The sequence below is a fragment of the Falco biarmicus genome, chromosome 1 (assembly GCF_023638135.1).
Source record: "Falco biarmicus isolate bFalBia1 chromosome 1, bFalBia1.pri, whole genome shotgun sequence".
Classification (NCBI taxonomy): Eukaryota; Metazoa; Chordata; class Aves; order Falconiformes; family Falconidae; genus Falco; species Falco biarmicus.
The window spans coordinates 11,993,159-12,016,993 of NC_079288.1; the positions used below are offsets into that span (position 1 = coordinate 11,993,159).

The 23,835-nt window shown below is 36.7% G+C and overlaps 1 protein-coding gene across 2 annotated transcripts in view; it reads left to right on the forward strand.

Annotated features, from left to right (window-relative positions):
• Positions 1–23,835, forward strand: part of B3GNTL1 (UDP-GlcNAc:betaGal beta-1,3-N-acetylglucosaminyltransferase like 1) — a 132,750-nt gene that overhangs the window by 38,510 nt on the left and 70,405 nt on the right. The window lies entirely within an intron of this gene.

Below are 23,835 nucleotides of genomic sequence, written 5' to 3' on the forward strand. Positions count from 1 at the left end.
GTTAATGCTGCACGTGGTCATGATGTAGTGATGACTTCATACTGAGTGAGAATGAAGCTTTCAGCTTTGGGTTTGGAGTGAGGCTTGCGGTCTGTGGTTAAATGCATACGCTTTCATTTTCTAATAATTAGTTTAGGGTTTTCTCTTTAAAAAGTGTATTGAAATACACAAGGAAAAAAATCTGTCTTGAGAATGATCTGCCACCCCCCCACCACCAAGGTTGGATAGATATTGACCACTTCTGTATCTGTTTAAGTCTTTCTGGAGATCATTTTAAAATAGCAGTTCTTCAAGCATTAAACATTGGGCTCATTATACATGTTTGTAAGATGCGTCTCATGCAACTGAAGATGACAGTTTTGGCATAAAGAAAGTTTGTTTCGTTAGGCAGGCAGCCAATGCTGAACTAAAAGAAACTTTGGCAAAAACAAGTTAACTGTGGAAGAAATCAATCCAGCTTGTGGAGGTATGTGTGTACCGAGTATTACAAGAAATCTAATGGATGGTTAGCAGAAAATATCCCAGCAGGCATTAACATGCAAGTATTTGGGGTTGGATTTTGTGATGCTATGGTAGAAAGACATTCGCTTTTGATTTTTCTGCATTTGAGTGGCTGAAAAGATTAACATACCCTTGTTTGTTAGACTTCATTGTGAACTGTGTTGTCTTCCCCATTACCCTAACCCCCAAAGACATACTTACAGGCTCTGGTATGGTAATTGTAATACAAGTAATCTATAGACCTTGTTTTACAATCAGCAGCAGTATTATGGTTCTCTATAATTCACCAAGTGAAAATAGTTTCAGAAAAAGTTACCCATGGAATATTTGGATTTGCCTTTGAGTATGGTATTAGAAAAAAACCTGCAGATTTAAACCAGTGAATTTTTCTGACAGCAACATTCGGATCACTGTGTTGTTGAAGAGAAAGAAAAACTTGAGGATGTAAAAATTTATCCTACACAATCTGAAGTATTTCATGTAGGTGGCCACTGGATAGAGTCTTTAATGAATTCAGCTGGAAATTAAAAGAAATATCCTGATTTTGATATTATTTATGGAGGGGCTTAGCAAAAAGAAACTAATTTTAAGATAGGGATGTATGTCTTCTGGAAGAGATTATTAATACAGTGTTTCTGATAGCAGGATGCAAATACAGTGACCTGGCAAGTCCCTTGCAAGCTTATGCGCCTACAAATATCTCTTAAAGCCTTAATTAAGCAGCATGTGGAATCCATTATTTTTCCGTATCATTTAGATTCATACATTTTACAAATAGATGAGTAATTTTGGAAAATATATTGGCTTTGGAACTAGAAGGCTGCATAACAGAAGTTGTGCTACTTGTCCATGAATTTATTAACAAGATAAGAGTCATAGAATCACACTAATTATCTTTTTAACTTGTTACCTGTTCTCCACCAAGTTTAACACAGAAATAGGAGTTCCTCAAAGACACTAGACTTCTGAAAATTCCGTGTTAAGTATGAAGCTAGGAGACTTTGTACTGCACCAGCTGCAGTTCATATGTTGTTAAACACCACAGAATCCACTTGGACGAAGATTTTAGGTGCCCAATCCTGAGAAAAGCTTCAGCTGTGACACAAGCCTGCAGGAAGCTGGGCTTTTCTAGCTCTGGTGCTAAAAGAACTGCACATCAGCACATGGCACCTCTCCTGCCCCAGTATCCATTCTTCTGATCAAAAATTCAGGTAGGGAGGTAATTATTTTGCTTTTCCTTAACTTAAAAAGGTATGGGGATGGGGAGGAATTGGGAGTAAAAACGATCTCAGCTGTGCTGTAATAATCAGGATATGAATCAATTATGTGAGGTTAGGCCTGATTTGTCCCACTCCTCTGCCCCCGATACACCGTATGTTTTAATTTGGGTTTGCTTTTTTAAACTCTGTTCACTAAATAAGCCCCAAGAAAGCTATAATGACGGGCCTTTGTGAATGAATTTGTAGAATCTCTGGGAGGAGCAGTCCTTCAGGGAATTCAGGAAAATTGGCTTTAATTTACAGGATATTGTCTCCAGCAGTTTCCTGTAGTGAAAGAATGTTCAGCTTTTTTTAGCTGTCTCTGTACTTGGTGCCCAGCCTTTTTTCCAGTTACTTCTGTTGCATTTCTGTATCATGTACATGCAAATTATTTGTGCTGTAAATTGGGATACCAAGCAACCAATTAAAAAAAAATAGCCACTTGTCAAGATCATGTAATCTGCTACCATAATATTCATGCTATTGATTAAATAATATCCTATAGCATGGAGTTGCTTTACTAGACAGTAACTAAAGTCCAGTTTGAAAGAGGTGGGTGGTAGCAGATGTTTTGTTAGGTGGCTGGATGGCTTCATATGCCTGGCTGCTGGTTTTGTATCACTTGAGTCAATACCAGATTTTTGGATCAAATGTCTATCCCCATCCTCATGCTGAGAAGATCATTCAATACGAAACGCTTCTAGCATTTTAACTTTTTCTTTTCCCTTAGCCGTGGCCTCTTGATGCTTACTCATCCATTAAATGTTTCTCTAAACAATTATACTGTAACATTCCAAAGATACTTTATGGTATGCGTGAAATTTCAGAATATATACCCCAGAGAGTGTGGTGTGGGAGTAAGGGAGTACAAAGAGAGTGTAACAATGAGAAAACTACTTTTAAAAAGATGACTATTTGATTGTTTTAAGGTTATCTGCTGTATAAACAATGTGATTAAAACACACTTTTATAGGTGTACTAATATAAGCCTTAAAATATATGTATATGTGTTCTGGTAGACTTACTATTTTTCTGGCTAACAGGAAAAAAAAAAACCACAAAACTGTTTAGTAAGTGCAGAGCACAGTGCACAGTTACATGTACAGGAAGAAAATAACCAAACAAATTAAGAGAACTGACTGGTTTGATGTTGGAGTAAGAGAAAAAACGTAGATTAAAACTAATCCTGCAGGATATCTGAGTCTGAATTGTGATTGAAGTTTGATCACGCAGCCCTTTTTGTACACTGGAAATTTTACTTTGCTGTATAAATAAAAAGGTCTGAATGGTTTTAAGGTTGGGTTAATTGCACAAATATTTATACAAGTAGTTTTTAAGGATTGCTGCTAACTGTAAGTAAAACATCTGAGTTCCTATCCATTTCTGTTAAATCACTACTTTAGGTCCGTTTAGTCTCACAGCCAGTGAAGTATTATATTCAACCTGAAGCATAATTCCATCTGACCTACCATTTTTTCTTCCCCAAAGACAAGAGACTTCTCTGCTTTCATGGGTTTGTTCACTTAGAAAGCAGACAGCAAGCTTAGAGTGACATGTGAGGAGACTCTTGCAAAAAGGAGCGGGCTCTATGGTTGATGAGACTAGACTGTCCTAATTTAGAAAAGTGACAGTCTGAACAAAACATGACAGTCCTGTATGTCTCCTTGTGCTGGGTGGCTTCCTGATACATGCTGTGCTTGGCAGATCATCTCAGCTCTTTGTGTTGGAAGTTTTCACAGGTGATTTGCAGTTCTTACTAATAGTGTCTCCCAACCACCTGATAGAAGAACAGTAATTAACATGTTAGAGTTTCTTAACACCTACTTTTCTCTGCTGCTACAGGTGCCTGTTAAATTTAGTTGATTGTTTAAAAGCTGTGCTGCTTTGCTTACTGAAGCTTCCTACATTAGAGTTTAATTAATATTTGATAGAAGCTCGTGCTGCATGTCAAGAATTATTATAGATACTCAGTTTGGAAACAGATCCAGCATTTTGGTTGGGTCAAGCTTGTAGCTTTTCTTTTAAGGCAAGAAGGATCTGGGAACGTGGCTGGACCTTTTCCATAAATTCAGTACAGTCACTATTGCATTGTCATCATGTACCTCAACATGCAACTTCTTACTGGTAAAAAGCTGGTAGGAGTACATTGCGGGTAGGATGAATTTTCCAGGTGGGCCAGAGATTGAATTTCTCTAGTGTAAAGCATCTGATTTGTCTACTTGCAGACTATAAAATTCTACCTTTGCATGCTAGGGTCAGTCATCAGTGTGTCAGATCTGAAATAATAATTGAGGTGGCAATCTGAAAGCAATACATGCAGTGCCTGTTGTCTGGTTGTATTAGTAAAGGGGAAACTGGACAGAGGGTAAGACTTTCTTACTTAAGAATGAATAAAGCATTAAAAGGCTGATTGATATCCCCCCCTGCCCACCGCCAACCCCCACCCCAAGCCCCTGTAGTATCTTTGCCACTATTAATGGCTCACTTGTATTTGTTGTCCTTTAATAAAAAGGTACTCAATGCTTTCTTGGGATTTTTTGTCATGGTTTCCTCTTCCTTCACCTATGTTATCTGAAAATGTGCCATTAATAGCAAAGTCTTGACGTTTGTGTTCTATTGAGCAAAAGAACTGAAGTCACAAACTGCCTAATTATGGCAGATTCTGCTAGATTGTGTGGAATTGTGTGTGCATTTGGCTGCTTCCTGTTGTGGTGGATCCTTTTTCTCCTCTGGAGGAGAATGAAACAAAGTTTCACAGCTAGTCAATGTTTATATTTACATTTGAAAGTGCGTGTCAAAAGGGTTCATGGAGTTCTAAAAAGTTTAATGAGAAGTGGTTTACCCACATCTGTGATCTCAAAGCACAATTAGAACTTCCTAGCAAGGCTTCATGTAAAGGCATATCAGGGTCAAATATTTTTGAACTTAGAAACAGGTTTGCAGTAGTTCAGAAATGTATGCAGATTTTGCTTTGTGTGTTAGCAATTTTGCGTGAGTTTAAAGGTATACCATAGGGCAAAGAGTGTTAAACAATTTGGATTTTTCCTTTTCATATTTTGTTAGATAATTTGCATGCTGAAACAAGGCTTGAATGTGATTCATAATATGTGGTAGTATTTAATTGGAACAGAAACATTGTAATATAATATGAAAGCAACTTGGGAGTACAGTAAGTTTTGTTCTGTTCCAAGATGTTCTTGATGAATGCAGTCTTGCAGCACGATGGATGCTTGTATGGCAGAAAGAGAGTAATATGATCTTGATGGACATCAAAATTAAGTAGGTAAAAAGTAGTTTATCTCTTTTGCATCCTAAAAAAGCATTTTTCTGAAGGCATTTGTTATAAGAGCTGGACAGGTAATGCCAAGTGTAAAGGAAAACTGTCAAGTATTAAATTTTCAGAAATGCGTAATTTGTTTTCCAAACTATTACTACCATTTCTCCTCAATATATGAAAGTTACTTTGAAAAATAGGGCAAGAACTTAAAATCAGGACTTGGTTATTAATGCTGGATTGCAGTTAGGGATGTGGATGGAACTAATAACTTACAGTTTCTGAATGCTCTACTTATTGTTTGGTCTTCCACATTTATCCTGTTCATAGGCTAGTTTGCAAGTAAAGAGCCTTTGAGCTTCACTTTGGGCTTCTATCTCATTGCCTTGTATAGCTTAAGGAAATTTTACTTTTGTCTAACAGAGGAGAGACAAAACCCAGTTTTCCTTTTAAAATGATAGGTGAGATATTGAAGTAGCCCTGACTTCTTTTTTTCTTTCATAACAGCAAGCCTACTCCAAATACAAGTTTCCAACTAATTTAGTGATGTTTATTTTTCAGCTGGTCCTCCATATGTGAGAGCACAGAGCAGATACACCCTTAACTTCCTGTAATTTTCTTTCTTTGAATTTGAAAATCAAAGTGCTGTTTCCACAAAAAAGGGGAATATTTTTACTCTGTCTTTTAGTGTAATAAAAATTACTGATTTCCAACATAATTTTACTGCAGTGCAGCGCCCTATTATATAGCCTTATATATAAGAAAAAACATTTGTCTTTTGCAACTGCACACACAACATTATTTTCATAGTTTTAAAAATCGAGTATGACTGTGAGTGAAGTGCATTCTATTGATTATTGGAAAATAACTTCCTTTTTTGTTCTCAGCTTTCTGTGATAAAAGTACTGGGCCAGATTTTCAGGAGAGCTCAGTAATTTCCATAGTAATTGGAGTGGCTGAGTGTGTGAGCATGAAAGCACCATTTGCCATAATGGATAGTAGGTCTAAGGACTGTTTTGATCACAGTCAAGATTCTGTTTCTTTAATATTTTTTTATACTGACCTCACCCTGCCATGTTTGACATTTGTCTCTACAGTAGTTCTTGCTTTCTGATTTTTTTGACTACTTAAGGAAGCTGGATTTTAAAATATTTACATCCACCATATCCTCTCATAAGTATTAACAATATATGCTATACTGTTATGTTTGAGGCTTTTTTTTTTTCTCTCTTTGTTGTAAAAAAACCCCAGATTCTACTTGAGACTAACAGCTTTTGAGTATAAGGATCTAGGTTTAATGAATGATTCAATTTTATTTTTTTTAATAGTGCATGACAAACTGGGATAGGGTTTTTTTTATCCTGTTTGTACAGCCTTGGCCAAATGAACTGTGATTGGAAATTCTTGAGCTGAAGTTATGCAAATAAAAAAATAATAGGGAGCTTTTCAGAGCATTAGGTTGGATCAACTGTAGCAGTGCACAGTGTTGTTTTGCATAGAGAATAGATATTTGTCTTCGTTTATCGAAAGGAGATGATCTTAAGGATGGTTAGCGTATCTAGTTCCTCTAGAAGGAGTGCTTGTGTATGCAGCTCGCGTTTTGAGAACTAGAGTGATCACATGTGACGGAGGTGGAGTAGGCATCTGCTTTGTGGTTAGCGGAGGGATGGCCAGCCCTGGTCCGAACGGAACTGAGAGCGGTTGCAGCGCATGGGGTGTATAACGAGGAAGGAAACAGCCTTGCATCTGGCTGCTACTGTAACTGTTGGGCTTTTGCCACCTCTCTGGGTGAGCTGATCTCTATGATGTGGGTGGATTTAACCTTTTGCGTCACTCGCAATGACTGCTCCTGCAGCACAGGAAAAGACAGCAGAGGAGAAATGTAAACCCAGCAGTTTTATATCCTTCATTTTACAAATGTAATACCTTAGTGAAATTGAAAATTCTGATGCTGCTGGTAAACAAAGTATAATGGGCTGGCTTAGTAATTGCTGCAAATTATAGTGATTTTTTCAGAGCTACTGAGACAGAAAAAGCAAATGTTACCATACTTTTTTAAAATTGGACAAATTTGAAGTATTTTCCAACATTTACTATTAATTTAAGCTGTTGAGTTTATTGGAGTAGATATTAAGCGTGCCTGTCAACATAAAAGATAGGTGTTCAGAAAGTTTGTACCATAAAAGGAATAATTATTTTCTGGCATATAATTTCTCAGCATGCCAAGAGGTCTATATTTATTTTTGATAATTCTTTGCATACCTGTACCCTAATAATGTCAGAATGAAATAAATATAGTCATGAATTTACTAATCTCAGGATTATGATTATTTTAATTTCTCTTTACCACTTTATAAGACAACCTGTTTAAAGTACAGTTCAAATTTTACTTAAAATAGTGTTTTAGTCTTTATCACTTGGGAGGGTTTATCCTGCCACTAAAGGCAAAATAAGTGTGCTGTCTATAATTTAGCTTTTTAAGTTTGTAAGCTTGTAGAAAGTTGTTTTTTTTAATCTGATTAGGGATTTCATGCCAGAACATACTACTAAAAGCCCATATGTGGGTTCACTTCTATAAAAGTAATTAGTACCAGCATAGCTCATCATTTTGGTTTTGTTTTTTTTAAATCAGACTGCAGCATGCTATACAAATGCACCTTCCACAGCCACTTAGCATAAACAGCCTTCTGCACTAAATTTTCTTGGTGTGTCTGTTTTTATTTTTCCCTCATCTAATGTTCATGCTTTTTATTCTCTTCTCCATCTGTCATACCCTGTCCTTTGTAAGCACCTTTGCAGCAGAATTGTGAATTGTCTGGAGCAAAAGTCATGTCCATGTTCTTTGTGAAAAGCTAGTAAAATAGGGGCTAAATTTGTGCTTAGTATCATGTAGTAGTGTTATTTACTTTTTAAATACACCTTAATTGAAATTTGTTTCAAATAAGTATATTAATATTATAATCAATTTTATATAATTAATACATACATTAATATTAATTATACTGTCATAATTGCATACCATTATAATTAATAAATATGTAATAATAGACAGTTAATAAACTATATCAAAACTAATTAATACAATATTAAGTATATCTGGCAAGTATATCAATATACTTGCCAGACTTCTATTTTTCTGAAACCCACCTGTCTGTGTAATTTTGGGTGACTCTGGGACTGTATGGCCAGGTCTCATACTCTATGTTTTCTTCTGTGTGTTCTGAAGTTTTTTTTGTTGTTTTTTCACTGCAAACTTTTAGAATAGGTTGTTACGCCTGTGTCAGCATTCAGCAGTTTTCAATTTCTCATTTTCATCTCTTCCCCTAAATAATTTTGTCTTTTCTTGACGCTTCACTAAAGAGCCACGTGTTCACCATGTACTTAATTGCTTATTCATTTTGCAAGGAGCAAATCACTTCATAGTTTCTAGTAAAGAAATTGAAGTGTAATCACCCATAAGTGCAAGAAAGTGGCAGATTAGTAATTCTCTTCATATTCAGAAGTAAATAATACTCTATTTGTGAGATGCTCTATCTATTGACTCAAAGTTTTAGGGAAAGGAGGCAGATTGGTTATCAGCTTGGCAATTGCATTTGAACAGGTTTAAGTGTTTCTGAGAGAAACCAGACTCTACAATGTAGTCTGCAGACCTCTACTAAGTAGGGCTAAACTGAATGTGCTCGTACACTTTGACACGCTTCATCTAGAGCACTGCCAGGCCAGAAAGGTAATACTGAACCTAAGCTAGTAAGAGCCAGTCTTACTGTCAGAACATTTACATCTGGGAAACTGCAGGGAAATTCTCAGCTTTATTGTAATAGAAGCAAGAAAGAGAGATAAAGAGGTCATTGCAACGGACCTGAATGTAAGGGTGTGCTTCAGCAAGACACTAAAACGACCACATTTAGCTTTATGTTTCTCATTGTTCTTTTCCTTCTGTGTATTTCCTGAGTATTTAAGCTAAAGGAGAAGGGATTTCTTTTTTTTCTAGTTTTGTCCCATATGTAGCTATCAGTCTGCCTATGCTATGTGCAGGAGACAGTCAAGAAAGCCTTATCATGTTATGTTCCGGTCCTGGAAAACTGTCACAATTACATCAGCAAGTACTTACTCCCCTTGTCATTTGTTCTTTAATGGTTTCTGTTTCCGCTCTGCTGCTTTTACTGATCATGAAGAGTAGCATCGCTAATGAGTACTGCAGATAAGCCGGTGGCAATTCATCTGTACATCTCTGATTTTCTTTACTTCTCTTCCTTTTTAGCCAGGTATGATGACAGTCTAAAATTGTAGTGCAGCCATGTCCCCAGAGTTTTAGCCATATCTCTCATACTGGCACTTTTCTATTAAAAAACCCCATAATATATAGACAAATCTGTGATTGTGAAACGAATAAATTAAAAACTGTTAAATTCAAATGCTTGACCATCTCAGAACCCCTGATGTCTTGCTTGAAAGAGCAGGGAAGTTGAGTTTTCAAATAACTGTGTTGCTAAGCTGTCCGCAGATGTGTTTCTTCTTTCAACTGAAACTCAAGTCGTATTGAACGTGTCCATTGGTGTATCTGGATCCTCACTTCTTCAGGAGTAAGATGTTTGAGTTGAGGCTTGTTGTACTTGCCATTGATCGAGTAATCAGAGGAATGGCCTCTCATGGAGATGGACACTGTGCAGCCCAGACTAGTGGGCTTGCTCCATTTACCCTATCTGAAAATGATGTAGTATCTCAACTGCAAACATTTATTCAGCCACCTGATTTTAGAAGGTAACAGTTAGCAACATATATGGCTTTTCCTACCTACCCTGAATTCCACTTCTGTGGCATCTTTCAGAAGAACGTAAGTCATAACCTATGAGTGAAACAGGCACTCTCTTAATCTCAGTGTCAGATTGCACGTTTCAAAAGAAACCAAACCCAACAACCTTTAGAGTCAGTAGGAGATATTTTTGTGCGTGTGTGTCATAAAATTATTCATAGATCTGCAGAGCAGATGTTGACAATTACGAAGAGAACAGAGGCCAGTCTGTGGTCGGCCAGCGAGCTCGGTTCACGTGGGTAGATCAAGGCTCAAGGCAGCAGCGGTTTCCTGTCCGCACGCTGGGCGTCAGCGGGCGCAGGTTCGGGGGGCCATAGCCCAGTGGCGTTAGACAAAGTCACTTTTGTGAGGCCTTGCTTCTGTCTCTGGGCTGAAAGAATAATGGTGCTAGAAGGCTCAGTGTTCTGGTTTGTAAGATCTGTGTCTATTGATACAAAAATGGGGGTTAAAAGCTTTTTATGGATTTTGTGTTTCTTTGCTAGATGTTTGACTCCTCCTTTTAGAAAGCGTAGAACAGCTGAGCCTTTCATTTACTGCAGAAATTGCCAGCGTGTCATTTCACATTTTAATTCTTTTAGCTTGAACCATATTTAAAGCGCACACACACACACCCTCCCCAAATTTCAATGTATTTTTATTCAAGGACTTAAATGTAGCTATTTCCTGCAAATTAAAAATGACTAATTGCTATTCTTTCAGAGCAGTTTTTTGTTTTTTGGGGTTTTGTTTTTTTTTTAATTTTCATGGTTGCAGGTAACGTGGAGCATCTCCTCTGCTTGACATGTTAGTGTAGACAGACATTTCCCAGTAGTTAAAAGAATATTAACTATAGCTCATTTTGTCTCAAACAGAATGGAGTTGTTGAAGTAAAGATGCTGCTGATGCCATGTCCAATGAATTCCTGTTTTCTCCTTTGTTGGTAGAGCTGTATAACACGCCATGTATTAGTGATGGAAATTTAATAACATTTTCTTCTGCAAATAAATGATTTTGATCTTCAAGTTTAACAGGTTTAGGTAGCGATGCAGAAAGCATCCTTTGCCCTTTTGGAGGTAATGGGAAGAGGAGAATAAACAAAAATATTTTTTAGTGGAAGGAGAAGAAACTTTGTGTGCCTCGTTGCTCTTCAGGATCAGAAAGATGGTTTCTAGAATTGGGAATGGAAAAAAAACCCTTCTGGTGTTCTGCTATATTTTGAATTCACTCTTTTGTGGCTTTTATAATACAGCTGTGGCCATGAAATGTGAGCGCATTAATGTCAAGTTCTAACAATTGGGTCTGTCACCTTGCTGTTTTTGTACAATAGAGGATGCTACTGAACACAAATAGAGCATTGGTAAAATGACAGAAGCAAAGTATAAAATTTTACTTAAATGGCTGAGACAGTATCTGTAGTAAATACATGTTTTGTTATTCAGAAACAAGAAATTATTTTCTGTCTGACTAAGGACAGCACACATTGCACTGTTCAGTGCGTAAAGGGTCCCTGTGATAAGAATCTACCATGTTCTCTTTGTGACTCAAATCTTAGGTTGCTTGGGCTTTATTTCATCAAGTAGGTAATATGAATAATTTTAGAATAAAGAGGAAGGAAGAAATTACATGCCTCAGTAGCAAGCATGTTTTCTCTAAACCTTGAGTTTCGAGTTCTGTATTAAGGATAGGTGAAGTCCAAAGTCTTCTTTTATAGTAGGATACCAGGTGCAAGCAGCCAGACATAGAACACAATTCAGCTTAGAGAAAATGATAACATATCTTGGGTCTTAATGGCAAACTACTGTTGCTGTGGCAGGGCTTGTGCTGATTTGTTAGAAATAATACCTAAGCAATGCTAATACATAGAGATTTTTAGTAGGAAAGAGGCCAACGCATCTGCTGGGTGTGTGGAGGTGCTGCAGGTGGACATGTACCAGCGAAGGAGCACATCACCCATCGACACTGCCTAGGGGAGTACCATCCTTAGCCCTGTAGAGGCAGGACAATTATGTATTAGTAATGACAGTTTTCTGTAACTTTCCTGCATAAATATTAAGATATCCGTGCCAGATCACATATTTAGAATGTGTCATCCAAGATATTTACCTACAAATTAACTGAAAAATGTCCATTGTTTCATATTGGTAACATATCCGTAGCCAAATGTTAGGCCAAATTGTGTAATGCAATACCTCATTCTAAGAAGGGTAAATATCTAGTGAATATAGAAATTAAGGCAGTATTTCCTTTCAAACATATTGAAAATGGTAGCTGTTACGTTTTCTTTATTGTAGCATGAATTATGAGATTACAATATCATCTACTTTCTCTAGAAATTTCTAAGCTATGCCATATAGACTATTATATTGATGGGCAATAGTAATGTAGCAGGGTGGGGATGTTAAACAAGGGAAGTTGGAGGGGATTTGGTTTTGTTTTTCTGCTGAGACCAGGAAGCAAACCATCGGAGAGCTTAAAAGTAGGGACCAAGTTTTTTTTAATCCAGGCTACTGAATTTTTTTTTAATCGCTAGAAATTTTTCAACTTGCATTTAACACATATATTTGAGTGTCCCCATTTAGATGGGGTCAGCTTTCTATGAATTATATGATTGTGATTTGGAATCTCAGAATAGTAAACTAAATGCCTTTGGGTTCTTCCCCCCCACCCCCACCATCTCAGAAGATGTTACAATTGGTAAATTAAGTGACAGAGTTGGTATATATATTTTGCAATATAGGTGGTATATTTACAAGTATGAAAAATCCTGAATGAAGGCAAATTCTTAGTAGTTACTTACCTTCATTTGTGCCAGCCCAGGAGCTTTAAAATAAAATTTCTGAAAATAAATGTATTTGGATACAATGATGAGAACTTCAACAAAAGGGCTGTTAAGGTGCTACAGTTGCTAGTTATTGATGTACATGATTAGGTTTAAAACTTGTAGGAAGAGAAAGGGAATTCAGTTTTGGGGGCAGGGGGTGGTTCTGGGTTTTTTTGGAGGGGCTAATAGTGCTTAGTTGAGACGGGTGGCATCGCTTGTGGTTTTAATATTGACTTGATGTATATTATTTGGTCGAGTTGGGAGCTTTCCAAAGTTGCAAGTAAAATTAACAAGCTAAATAACAGTTTATTTTGTGGGAAGCCAGACTGATGTTCTGTCTTTGTAACACTGGGGCTTTTCAGTGTTGTTTGTAGGACTTTTGATGAATAGCCTGAAGTGCAATCCTTTCTCAGTTTTGACCTTTTACCAGGGAGCTCTAAAAACAGAAATAATAAATTTTACAAGGAAATAAACTTCTTTCTAAAACCATTACATATTTCTGCTACTGCTTTACATATTCTGAAGGTTGTTTGAATTTCCATTCAATGCTTGATGTTTGGTTAATTTTTTCCTGGTAACTTTGGTGTTTGTAGAAATGTTACCTGTCACCAACATCAGCAAACCAAAAATGTTTTAGTAATATTTTTACTGTCTGTTTATAATGATAATAAAAATAAAAGCTTTTGGCTTTTATAACTCTGTCAAACCTCTTTCTAAAGCAAAAAAGATGTTGTTTGTATGTTGTGTATGTGAAAACTCAACATCTGCTTCACTGATTGTGTGTACTTAGGTGTGAGCAATTGGCGAAGAAAAGTAGCTTGTCTACCTTTTGCAAGAACAGACCCTTATTCAGGAACGGTTTCCATAATTACTTCTAAAATGTATTTTCATGAAGCCTGTCTGAATTTGGGATACTTTACCAAGGAATTATGCCACTGGCCCTCCAATAAACTATAATAATCATCATCTGAGAAAATCAGAGTTTATTAATATTCTGATATAAGACTGTGCTATAAGTAGGTAGTTCCTTGAGAGAGAGAGAGAGCAACGTAATTGTATCAGAATCTGAGTTTTGAGAAACTTGTACAGACAAGTCTGAAAACATAATCGAAGAATATTTAGTCATTATTTAAGCTTCCTGTAGCTCTGAAAGGTGTGAACTACTTCATTAATCTTAGTGCAGAGCTTGGTGGTGCGAGGGAGGATGGGGGAATAATTCTAACAATATTTGAAAAAGTTCTTCCACTTCTGCTAAAAGCAAGGATGTTGTGGCCTTAGCCATAATCATGAATAGTCTGTGGCATTGTCCTAGTGTCCTATGTTGGGCAAATGTGTGTTTCTGCTGGCATTAAATAGTGTTATTTACTGTTGTTTCAGGGCTTCTAATTGTCAGGAATTTACAAATAATGAGAGCTTTGGATTATATTTGTGTCCAGGTGTAGCCTCTGTATGCAAATCATGTGCCATCTTGTAGTGTTTTTACATGCACATCAACTGTTTGAAGTTTGTGTATCTTTTGACCAGAACTTTACATTTGTTGCTGTTCATTCATTTTAAAATACTGCATTTAGAAAAAGTGTTTGTTCCTCATGGTTTTGGGCACTGTTACACAGCTAGCATGTATTAATTTCAAATACGCTTTTGATAGATGTGCTTCTATTATTGTGAAAACTTGATACATATATATTTTTTTTTAAGTTTTAGAAGAGAGAAATAGGTAAACGTCACTCTTACATCTTGTTTTTTAATTTATCTTGAACTTCTACTTGTGCTTTGCTGTTACTCTTTCCTGCTTTAACAGGTTTGAAGCTTCTGAATCTGATATATTAAGTGGATATGTGCAGATGATATTTTTTTAAAAGGAAATTTGTATGTCTGCAGTTGCTAGAAAATGAGAGAGTATGTGCCTGTGAAAGATGACAGACTGCCAAATAAGCCTACCAAACTGAGGTCTGTTAAAAATAGGAATTTCCAAGCAGGCTATAGTTTTATCAAAGAGAAAGCAAGCAGGCCAATTTGAGTACTTTGCACAGCTGTTTCAGCTGAGCTATTTCATCCATGTGATAGTATATAATAATTTGATGCCAAAAGTAATACATACACTTTTTTTATTATTATTTGGCATCAGTGGCAAACATAAAATTGGTTTCATATGGTCAAAAGCTTCTGCATTCAAAACAAAATAACCCAAAAGTTTGTCTCATCTTGCATTTGCAAAATACTGCAGCTAAGTAACAACTACGTTTTCTGAATCATGCAGTAAACATGGGTCTTCTGTGATCATAAATCAGAAGAACTGACACTTTTCTGCCTTTCTAACTGCAAGAAGTTTGGGTGGGTTTTTTGCTAACAATGTACTTAATAAAAATATTACTTTGAATCAATGGGTGATGCTTTTAGAGTCTTTCAAATTAAATGGCAGTACTAAGTGAAAATGTATTTTCTTAGGCATAGGTAACAGATACTGCTTTTCTATTAGCGTACCTGTAGGTCAGTAGATCTTGATTTTCACCATCAGAAATGCATAAGGAACATTCAGTAACATGGGGATGCTCATACTCCAGTGAACTGGGTGCGAGTGCTCCAGCTCATGTGTTTGGAGATATCTAATGACAAAGAGAATGCATTCACTAGGTAGAAGTGCAACAGATGCCAAACAGCTGTAAATGATCTGTATTCTGTTATGGAAGAAGTGAGAACCTTTAAGCTTCAATTGAAGAGATTTTGTTTGTTTGTTTTAGCACAAAACTGAGTTTTAACACTTTCTCTCCACTCCTAATGGCATTTATTTAGCTAGTTGTTCTTAGATTAAGCAAGACTTCTTTTGGCTACTACTCTCTTTTAAAGCCCTTCAGATTATATCTCATTAGAAGTCAGTAAAAACAGTGTCAACTTTAAAGTAGGATCCTGTTTTGTCCTTGTTAATGTCACTTGACATTAAGTGCCCATAAGTAGCTGACCTTTACACCTACCAATATAAACAGCGTCAGTAATATGCGCCGCTTTTGAATGTATAGTGCCATTGAACTTATAGTCCACTGATACCCAGAGATATCCTCCTATTGTTCAGTCCAGGCCTCTGCTGCTGCCTCTTTTTCTTGAACATTTGCAGTCCATTTTCTCTGTTGTTTTTTCTCCTCCAGCAGATAATTTCTTTGCATCCCCTGGGTTCATCCACTTTTCCTCTGGATCAGCCACCTTCCCTGCCAGAAGTCTCTGCTCCATCAATAAAGGCTTGGTTTGGAGTACAGTTAGACAACAAAATGCCTCTTTTTCCTTAGTCTTTGATTGTTTTCAGTCAGAATAGTTCTAAACCTAAATACTTCTACCTTTCTCATCGAACATGAATGGCTTTCCCTCTCTCACCCTGACAGCTTTTTTATGCAGTTGCAAGGTCCAGCAATCTTTTTGCTGAACTCAGCATGTTGTTTCAAATCTAACACACAAGTGCTCTCTGCAGACACCAGGGCATTCTTAGCTGCTTGCTGTGAAACCCTCGGAGCATATCACAATTTAATAGAATGGTTTGCTCTGCCCACCAGACACCAAGACTACTAGGTGCCAGGAATGGGATAAGAAATGCTATGCATGTGGGTTGGTTTGTGGTGTGTGGGGTTTGGTTTTTGTTTTTTTTTTTTTTTTCCCCAGAGTCAGTAGAAAGGAAAGGATTGGGAAGCTTATTGAGGACCGTAGTTTTGGAAGTTGTCTTGAGAGATATGGGAGGAAAGAATCTGAAAGGAGAGAAGGGAGTTCAAGAAAGGTAATTTGTATGCAAAAGACTGAGAGGAGAAGGCAAAATAAACAATACTTGTTTGTCTACCTTGGAAACTGAAATTGCCAAATCTTTTCCAATTCCTTGGGGGTTTGTTTTTCATGGCTTAGTGTGAATTTGGTAAACCATCAAAAGAGCTATATTAGCACTCAGAAATTGTTTGCAATGGTAAAAAATCGTTGATCAGGAATGCCAATTATTGTTGGAACAAAATAACAAACTGTGACTGTTTCTGGATTATCTTCCTGCTCTTGCTTAACAAGTCTGACACTAAAACTGCTGTTCTGTCCTTTGTGAATTGAAGCATGAAAATGCAGTGAGTGTGTTTGGGCATGAGCTTCTTACATGTTTGGATCAAAGGGACTGGTGTATGAAAGACTCACTGACTTACTGTCACTATGGCAGTTTGTGTATGAAGGCAGCCTGGAATTCTGTATATGTAAAGTTGTTATTAAGTCATTGACATTGAACAAAGGATTTTTTCTCTTTTTTAATCTGAACTGCAGCTTTGTGAGTTTTTATGCCATTTTTTTAGGAATGCAAACATATTAGAAGGTGTTTTGCCTACTTTTTAGGCTTTCTTCCTTTAAGTTACAAATTAGTGTTGTCTTTGTCCTTATTGTAGAATCAGCCTTTGACTAACATCACGGAAAAACTGGGGGTTTTTGTTTGTGCTTTAAAGCATGCATTTTAGTAGCCAGTATATTTACACAAGACACATAATCTTATTGTGCAGCTTAGAAGCCAGTAGGTTTAGGGTTTGTTTGATGTTTTCTTTGCTGACAAGGTAGTTCTGGCAATATGATTGTATTTTGTATATTAGACATCTTAGGAAGTGCTATCTTAAAGCTGCTTGCTAATTTATTCTTTATTTAAATAGGCAGTAGCATGTTTAAGGTAAGCATTTAATGAGAGACATCCTTGCTTTTTTTTCATTGTTTAGATCCAGTACAGGATTGGGCATAAAGCAATTCTTTTTGTACATCAAAATCAAAGAAAATGCATAGTACTACATGCATGTAACAATTGTAAACAGTTGTTTGAGAGAATTTCAGAGAAGACATTCCACAAATTAAGATGGTCATGATATGACAGCAACTAAAAGTGCTTATTTCCCTGGCATGATGTAACAAAATACTCAGAGCATCACTTTCTGATTTATTTAATGGGATGAGGTATTAAAAACCTACCAGAATAACTAGTACTGTGTAAGTAAATGGAGGGAAAAAAAGGAGTTTTTAAAGTTGTGCTGCAAACAAGCATGTACTTCATAAGTAGGCAACCAACACATTCAACATACAGCAGAGAACATAAAGAAATAAAAAACCTAATTTTGCTGGAAAAGCCAAGTAGTCCCATCAGTTACTGCTGTGACAGAGTTCCAGTCTACTCTTCATTTCTACCTGCTATGAAAATGTACCATACTATGTTTTGGAGAGAAAATCCTGTTCCACTTTACTCAGTTGGATGCCACACTTGAGAGGTTTTAGAAGGTTTTTCATCAAGAAACATACTGAAGCCAATCCTTTTTTCTCACAGGTTTGAGTTCTAGTTTAATTTAAGTCAGTGTATTTGCACAGACTCTGGGGCACCCTGATGTTACATCTAGCCTTCTTTCAGACATCATCACGTGCCGTGAGAGGTTACAATTACACTTGTTGAAGAAAAAAACAGATAAAAAAAAGAAAAATACTGCTATGATTCATATAGTGCCAAGATACGTTCTGTTGATTGCTTGTGGCCTTTAGAGAACCATACATGGTTCAGGGTATTTCTGGGTCAGTGATTTTTCTGTTTTAATGGTAGAGGTGCATAGACATATGCTCCAGTGCTTCTATATTGTGTTTCCTTATAGGCCTTTGAGAAAGAAGCTGAAGGATGTTTGGATAGAAGGCTGGAACTTTTACGTGGAGTTGACATAGTTAGGGCACTATAATAATGACTGTTGATAGACAACTCCCAGAAAAGGAAATGAAAGTTATCTTTATAAAAGAACACAAAGTGTATTTCCAGAAGAATTAAGTGAGGAGGCAGTGTGCAAGAGGATGAGGTAACCACAGACAAATGTGCTTCTCTTCCCTCCCCCCCCCCCCCCCCCCCCCCCCCGGGCTTTCCTGTCATGTCTACTATCTTTAGGCAATAATGGCAAAATGGGATGATATTTATATTTTTCTGACTCTTCACGGTGGGAAATTATGGGTGAATTCCAGTTTGTACTGTGCATGTTGCATCTGGTTCTTTGAAGTTTGGTTTAAAATGTGTCATTTCTAGGCATTTTATTAAGATCAGTTGTCAGAGTATCCTGAGATGCCTGTAGTGTTCTCATTCTGTTCTTGCCTCCTATGATGCCCTGCAAATTCTTTCCTCTGTGTTTAACTGTTGATTTTGTTTTTTGTTAATTTTCCCATAGAAGACATTACAAGGAAGGAGTGAGGTCATTCCTTTTTCAACAAGTTTTTTCCTCTTGAGATGCTTGATTTTTGAAAGCACAGAAATTCTAATTTAAATAAACCTTAATGCAGAAAAGAGACTTAAAAAATAAGGGAAAATGTGATTGGAAGACCTGAACTTGAATATATAAAAAGCCCATCAAATTTTCAGATGTAATCAAATCAGGTTGCGAGACATGATGAGAAAATAGCCACTGCGAAGTAAGGCTGTCAGTGGCTGGGAGATTTTGTTGCAGAAGAAAATATACAAAGATATAAAGAAAAAGCAGAACCGAGAGTACAGATATGGTAAAAGAAAAACTAAATTTCCAATGAGTTGATAATCCCAACTGACATAAAAATTAGGAGAATGTAGTAAGAGCGTTTTGTACCAAGCGAAAGCTATGCCTCATTAAAAAAAAAATAAATTCAGCCATGCAAATGTGCCTGAAGGAAACCTCAGTGTGCTAGGAAAGGTGGCACAGATAATTGATATTGCTCTCAAACAACTTGATATGGCCATGAAATGAAAAAACTTATAAATGGGTTCTTTTTTTTTATTTAGAAATGTAGAAATACTGGAAAGGTATAAAATCTTGTGTGAAAAGCTGTATTTCATTTTTATGGTTTACAGCTTCTAAAAATGAGACCCTATCACTATTTGACCATTATGAGTTGAAACGTTGCCAGAATGGTATTATTTTATGCCTGGTACTTAAGAGTATCTGTCATATAATAGTCTTGTGAAATACGGTATCAGAATATTTTGTGTAGCTTGTCACTTCCTGCTCGGTAAAATACTGATGGAAAACAATGCATAGATTTTATGTATATCAAAGCTGTTATGAACCAAGAGTTCTGTAACGCCAATCAGAACTCTGAAGATGCTCATACCGAATAGCTATGTTATCGTACCTACACACTTGGCTCCAAACCCGTCCTTCTGTGGGGAGGTTGGTTTTGTGCCTTTACAGCTCCGAATCATTTTCCTTGAGTTCTGGGTGTCAGTAACCAAATGGGCTTTCCTCTGTCCCCAGAGATCCAAGTTTCTTACTACAGGTATAACTAAAATTTGAGACACCTTTCAACTACTATGAGTAAAGCTTACTTGCACTTTTATCCTTTTAGAAAATAGCCTGGAATACATTTTGGCAGAGAAGGGTTTAAACCTAAAGGAAATTTGTATCCTTACCTATAAGTATTTGACCAAGTTGTTTGTCATCCAGAGCTACAGTGTTTTACACAGACAATAATTTAAAATATAAACAAAATTTAACAAATTAATAATTTGTTAAAATGTAACACTTTATTTTTTTCTTCAGTTGAGTGGGGGATGGTGCTTTTGGGAGATGGCATCATACCCTTTAGCCAGACAAGAGAAGAATAGCGCTTACAATGTAATAGTTATATGAATATTCACCATGCATCTTTATATTCTTGTTCTTTGGCTTTCTTGTGTCAGATCCCTGCATTTCAGCATCAAAGAAGTGTTAGCGTATATCAGCTACATTCCATTGTATAGTTGATTTATGTTTCACATTGTATAGTTGATTTATGTTTCACATCATGGCCAAAGTAAAGAATGAACTGAAACCAGGATCCAGTGCCATCTAGACTTTGGATGTGGTTCTCTGATTGGAGATCCATGTTACCAAAGCAGAAATCTTACAATAAATCAAAAACCACACTCTATAATTCACTAGCTATTGTGTGATTTTACAGAAGCTGGCTGGACACTTACAGTGTGAAAAGCCAACAAGAATTTTTCCTTGTGAGATCTTTGCAAATGCTTCCTTCAGCTGCTGCTGTAACAATAAATAAAGATAAGACAGTAAAAGTCGAGAATAAAATGATTGAGCCTAAATCCTTTAATTGCAAGATTTATATAGCCAGGTAAGTCTGTTCAGAAGAGAAGGACCGTGAAAAAATCCTTTTTTCTAAAAAGCGCTGTATAATATGTAAAAAATAATCAGGTTTGGAAATCATGAAATGTAATCTCTCACTGAGAAATGTATGTGATAAATCTTCAGAAAATAGTACGCTACTGTATATAGCAAGAGTACAGTCTGTGCTTTCGGGTCATTTCCCAAGGTAAATTTACCTCATGAATAAGGCCTTTAGTTGTTAACTGTTGAAAGGAATCTAAAATAGAAGACACAGATGGTTTTCCAAGTTGAAAACTACATCAGGGAGTTCATTATTATGCACGCGCATAAGATCGGCTGCTCTATGGTTAATACTTGTGTCAGCATTTTTTGTATAGTCATGTTTATTCTTAATTCTGTCAGCTGCATAAACTTAAAACAAATCTAAAGCTGTGGTGTATTTTAACACCAAAGGGAAGTGGTTCTTTTTAGTTGGTTTGTTGGTTTTTTTTCCTGGTAAAGTAAACAGTCGGCTTTATTCTACTAGCATCTCAGAAAAGAAAAAAAACAAACCAGTATATGAACATGGTTATCAGTAGTAAATGTTGGCCATGGTATGAATTATGAAACAGATTAAGAATTTATTTTTTATATTGACATCAAACCAGTGACTGTACAGTATTCAGTGAATCATGAGGTATGTGCAAGAATTTTGTTTAAAGATCATCTATTCTTTACTGTCCGACAGAAAATAAATACTAGCAGCTGAAAAATGGTTAAGTGACTCATTTGGTGGAAGTGAAGCTACTGACCTTATGGCTTTCTTAACTTTGGACAGAAGTGACCGAATTTAACTTTCTATTTCTTACATTATAAAGTATCTGTTATTTCACTACTCTAGGCGCCAAAAAAAGAACAACAGTGCAAGTGGTATTTGACTAAAGAACTTGTTTGTGTAATTGGGAAAAAAAGAAAATGGTTTCAGCTCATTGTCAAAACCCCTATGTCTGGCATAAACTTCTAAAAAAAAAAAGCATTGTTTTAATTTAAAATCCATTATTATTCTCATCTCACAGCCTTGAATTGTTGATTTTTATCCTTCTTCCATTCAGCTGCTACTTTTTCAAGTACGTTTTCTTGATAATTACTTGAGTTACAGCCATTTGAGATATTTGGACTGTTCTCTACCCACTAAGTTTGGGTTCTGTATGGATTCGTAGATCTGTGCACTTAGCTTAAAGGGAATGTATTCACTCTTGGAAAGGGAACATATGCTTGGAATTTTAATACAAAAGTGCGTGACTTGAACTGTCACAGGACTGATCTCTAAAAACAGTGAGAACCTGATTAAAAAAGGATGCGTATTTTTGTCTAATAATCAACCATTTCTTAAGTTCTTGAGATGCTTTTTTTTTGTGGCTGTTTCAAGGACTTGACCGTCATTAAAGATCAGTATCACCAAGTCTGGCACATTGGTTTCCAGGAACATCATGACAAACAAAAGCCTGTTGTGATATGATGCCATGATTTAATGTTCTGGGGGGAATGCAACGGGCACATATCCACCTGTGAAGGCGATATAAAAGTTTATATGTGACACTCTTTACTTGGGCTGAAATGTTTGGATTATTTGCCTGAATTTACAATCACTGAACATGAATGGCAGTGTCTTACATAAGGCAATATGATGTAATTATTTACAAAGGTATAAGAATAGGTTGGATGATACTTGAAGCCCTGGAATAGTTAAAGTGTGGAAAGTCGCCTCTGTAATGCAATGTTAGGCAAAGGTTTATAGAAGAAACATCACAACTGCATCTTTCAAAATTTGACTTCATTCTTTGTTATCGAGAATATCTGACATCCTTCTTATTGTCACCCATGTGTTGCATAAGCACATCTGTCTGTTCCATGAACCTTAAGATACAATGTAATGTACTCTAAAATCAAAACTGCATTTGAATATGCTTCTGAATAGAGCTGAAACCAGAGCATGAAAATGGTTGGGTTTTTTAATAACTTTTCTTAAGCTGGAAGCGAGCTCCTTTAAAGGACTATGTTACTAATTAGTTTATTTTGGCAGATAAGCCAGCAGCCAGACAGAAAGGTCCTTTGGTAGAGAATCCTGGTGTAAGCTCTCACAGCCTATCACTTGCCCTAAGGGACTGGAACACTTCTTTTGCAGCATCTGTAGACGTGAGCTTTAACTGCTTGGTGACTTTCCTTTAAGTGTGAGTTTGTCTGTTGCCATTGATTATCTCACCCACCTCTGAGTCAGGAAAACCTGCTGTTTGATTTTCCATCTGTTAGTGTTTTCCCTCACCTATTTGGATGCCTTTTCTGAAGGCCTTCTATTTTTCTCCTTTAATCTCGGCATCATATTCTATATTCAGATTTGCATTCTTGATGCTTGAACTGTCTGGAAAATGGCCAAGAGAGAAATCCTACTTTGATTGTGCTTGAATTTTGAATGAGTCTCAGCTTCAGGATTCATCGCTTCCTCAAGCAAGAAAGCAGAGCCAACCTAGCCATGGGACAAGCACTGGCTAACCTATTTCCAACCTTGTTAGCTTCAAAAACATCTGCCATGGATTTGCTCCAGGAAACTCTGGTAAAGGAGTCTTTGCAGCTGAATGTGCATCCCGTTTGGTTGCCAGCCCAGAGACTCTGCTGAGTTTCAGGCTTTCCGTGGAAATAAGTGCAGGCCTCTCAGAAAGACCTCCACGTTGAAGGAAAAGTGTCTGAATTAAGAACAGATCAGGTCTTTCATTCTTTAAGGACACCCGTACCACTCTGCTGGTGGTGTCCAAGAGGGGAATATTCTGTTCTTTCATTGCCTTCTCCAGTCTGCACAACAGGCTACATTCCTGCAGTTCTTTGCGACATCTTTCAACAGCATTCGATGGCAGCATTTCCAAATTTCTAGATTCTGCAAAGCGGAGTAGTCCTGTCTCCTTGTTTTCAGGAGAAATGAAGACTGTGATGAGATCTGTAGCAAAATTTGGATTAGAAAGACGACCTCCACTTTGCTCATTTGGTTGATTTTATATGTGTGATTAAAAGTGAGAGACAATCAGTCTGATCTGGGTTGAAGTATTATCTAATTGCTAGATTAACAGGAC